Source organism: Micromys minutus (assembly GCF_963924665.1).
Source record: "Micromys minutus genome assembly, chromosome: 19".
Classification (NCBI taxonomy): domain Eukaryota; kingdom Metazoa; phylum Chordata; class Mammalia; order Rodentia; family Muridae; genus Micromys; species Micromys minutus.
In genome coordinates, this window is record NC_137954.1 from 12,471,679 (window position 1) to 12,475,828 (window position 4,150).

Genomic DNA, 4,150 nt, shown 5'->3' on the forward strand with positions numbered 1-4,150 from the left:
CAGGGACCCCTATCCAGAAGCCCGCCGGCTGGCACCCATCTACCTGCTCACCATCACTGCTCTGGATAGGATAGGACACCCTCATTTCAGCCGGCCATCTTGGACCTCTACTGGGCCACCAATGCCAACTGCTTTAGAGTGTCTAGATCTAACATCGTGGTCATCTTGAGACTCTGGGATGAAAGAAAAAAGCGTCTATGGCGGGACAAATTCTGTTTGGCTTGGCCCAGACGCAAGCTTGATATATTTATCGCCTTGACTGGGGAAGTTGGAGAAGAGAAATCAAAAAGTGAGAGATTGCATTCAGCCTTGAAAAGGCAGTTTGCAGGCTCCTGGATGAGCCCCGCCCCTTTTCAGTCATGTGACATGTGATAGCCAAAGATGTTTTAGATAGAGAAGAAAGCATAGAAAAACAACCTTCTCTTTGGCTAAGTTGGTGTTTGGGGTGGGGGTAGGTTAGAGTACAGTACTTAATTATTTGAAAAATAATTAGAACACTTTAAAAAAACTTATGTAATGAGCCACTTAGCTTCTAAAAAGTGTTTTCCTGTTAGTTTAGAAAGATGTGGACATATTTTTTTTTTTAATGAATTCTGACCATTTTTAATCACATTGCCCCATGGAATAGCCTCAAAGCACCCCAGGACTTGCTTCCTCATTCCTGTCATGGGAATTCAGTATTATTAATAGTTACAACATGATTTCAGAACTAAATAGCCCTCCCACACCAAGAAGAATGTGAGAGGAAGTAAGGTCACTTTATGTAAAACACACACACATATACATACACACACACACACACACACACACGCATAGGTACATACATACATACACATATATATACACACATACATACACACATACACATATATACATACATATATATATACATACACACATACATACACACATAAGAATGGTATTAAATTTATCTGTTTAGTAGCTTTTTATAGTTAGACTATTTAAGTTTCAACTTTCCACAGTTGGGCCACTTGTCCTTGTGGATTTCTGAAATTGTCTATATAGCTCTAGTCATGATACTGTGAACAAAAAGGGTAGTGTTAGTATTTGTTAAGGTGGCAAGGATGTGTTCCAGGGAGCTTCCTCTGAGGAAAGGTCATTCTTGCCATGTATAAAAGAGGTGGATATTTTCCAGAAGGCACCATTGGGAGCCTCAGTATAAGTTCCTTTCGACTCTAAAGTTTAGAGGGATTTTATATGTTTTCGGGCTCAAGACCCCAGAACTTTGTGGGTTCAGCTGCTTCATGCCATGGGGATTCATGGACAAGAACAATTCTTTTGGAGTGTGTCTTCAGGGACAACATCAAAGTTCTCAAGAACCTGCAAGACCAGATACTGAGATGAAGGTGGACATTTTTGTTTGTTTCCAGTTTGGGTCGACTGGCGTGCACATGGGGACCGCGGAGAATGTGCGGCCTTCACCATTTGTACAGTGCTTTGAATTATTCTGAGGTTTTAAAGGCAGGAAAACCTTTTTAAAAAATCTCATTACTAGTTAAATGGCCTCGGGCAAGTCACTGTTCATCCAAGACTATGTATGATTCCTCAACTGTAAAATGGACATAATGAAGCTTGCTGTGATCCTCCGGCCTCTGCCTCCTAAGTGCTGGGATTACAGGTGTGCACAATCATGAACAGCTTGTAACATAAATTTAAACCCAAACTCACGAGGATCTCTCAGCTTCAATAATCTTCCAGCGAATTGGAATAGTTTGTCTTGTAATCAGACATGAGGCATTTCCCCTCCCCCCACCATCTTTGTGTATAAAGAGGTCTTGAAACTTTTTTTTTTAATATGAGGGGTAGGAAAAGATCGGAATCTTTTAATTCTAGACAGAAGATATTGTGCTCTGGTAATTTTTTTTTTTTTTAAATTGGCTTCTATTCTGTGCCTTTAATTAAACCAGAGAAGGCCAAGATCAGCCCTACTTGTGTGATAAAAGACTGCTGGCTCAGGCTCTTGTGATTACAGCCAGCCTCTTGACACATAGAATTCTTGAATCTTAGTTATAAAATTATATTTGAACATGACAGAGTTAGAGGATTTATAGGAGAGGCAATAGCAAATAACAAACGGAAAGATTTGATCTTTGACAATCGATGACTTTGTTTTCTAACAGGAAAAGGAGGTTTACTGGAGATGAATCACACCTGAGTTTTTTTTTTTTCAAACCTCCTCTGAACAGAACCAAGGCATAGGTGTCAGAAGCCTTTCACTATCAGTATGAACCAACGGATGGTTTAAAAACACTGCTTTAGAGGAAAGCTTTTGCAGTTTCAGATGCAGTGTGTATGAAGAAAACTATGCCATTTGCTGCTATTATTGTAAGAGTCTTAGAATTAAAGGTGTGCCTGCCATTTTTAATTGTGAGCTCACCTATTTGGGATTGAGCTTGCCCATTTTAAAGAGACCCGGTGTATCTTATAGCTACATCCAGTGATAGAAGTACCACACTAGCATATGCGTGTTTTTAAACTCATGCTTTACCCATTTCCTTAGGCCAGGTATGCACCCCCTTGCAGTGAATCAGGAGAGATTGTCTCTCCTTCTCCCTCTCTGCTGTGCATCTCTGTCTGTCTGTCTCTGTCTCTCTCTCTCTCTGCAGATTTTCAAACATTGTTTTTCCTCGGAAGAAATACAAACTGTCGTTGGTTTGCTAGGCTTCAGTAGCAGCTTATCAGTAGGCCAATGTTGGTGCCTACAACGTCATTCCCTAGATATCTACTTGGTTTGCTCCGACTTCTTGACATTCACATAAATGTCACCTTCAACTGTAGTTAATTACCTCTACAACCTGTCTCCATGACTTGTTTTATTTTCTCTATAACTAGATTTTTTTCTTATTTATAGGTTTATTGTACTTTTTTCCCTAATCTACACTGGATCTCCATAGGGATAGAACTCCATTTGCTTTGATTTTATTGCTGTATGCCCAGTGCCTGGAATAATGCTTAGCATGCAATAAATATTTATTCGCTGAATAGATGAATTTCACGTGTTTATAAGTTAATCAAGAACCTAAATGATCTGATCACATTTGGAGAAGGAAAGAAAAATTGCTTCTATTTTCTACTTCTCATTAGAGACACAAGAGATAAACCAGACACAGAGAAATCTGGTAGAAGGACATCTAATTTATACATTTGTTCACTTACACTTTAGAAAGTTTTTGTGCAATCTGAAAGATAAATACAGTTAGAACCATCCTAAAATGTTATTCTAAAACCAACCAATTAGGAATAAGTTGGTTTTTCATTTAAAGTTCTCAAATTCTTTCTTAATAGATTGTTGACATCCTTTTTGTTTTTATTTTTTAGATTCTCTTTTAAAAACTTGCTATTGAGGCTGGAGAGATGGCTCAGTGGTTAAGAGCATGACATGGGCTATTCTTCTAGAGGTCCCAGGTTTGTTTCCCAGCACCCACATTTGATGCTCTTTTTGGGTCCCCATGAGCACCAGAGACTTGTACTGTTCAACAAACATACATTTAGGCAAAACATATACACATAAAATAAACAAATAAAAATAATATATTTGCTTACCATTTCATGTATGTGTTCAATGTATCTTGATAACACCCATACCCAGTTCCTGGCCACCATGTTCCTTGGGTAGTCCCTAAAGTCCCTCTCTCATTTTCATGTCCTCCCCTTTCTCTTTCTCTTTCTTTTCTTTTTTTCTTTTTTCTTTTCTTTTCTTTTTTTCTTTTTTTTTGGTAACTCCATGAATCCAGCTAGTGCCACTTGCTGGAACTTGTACCAGTCTTGGTGACCTGACCTTCAGAGTACAATAGCCATGCAGTGCCTGAACCATGTCTAGAAGGCAGCACTCCACAACACACCACACTCCCAGGCTCTTACATTCTTCCAGTTTCCTCTTCCATGATGTCCCCTGCACTTTATGGGGAAGGTTGCTTGCTATAGACCCCCATTTGGGGTTGAACACACAAAAGTCATGTATTCTCACCAATTTGACCAGTGCAGAAAAGAGGCTTATTTAGCCAAGGCTAAGAACAGCACTTATCTGTAGATATGTAAATAGAAATATTTAGGAGGAAGTCTAGCCAGTTCATTCAGTTAATAAATAAATAAATAAATAAATAAATAAATAAATAAATAAAAGTAATGG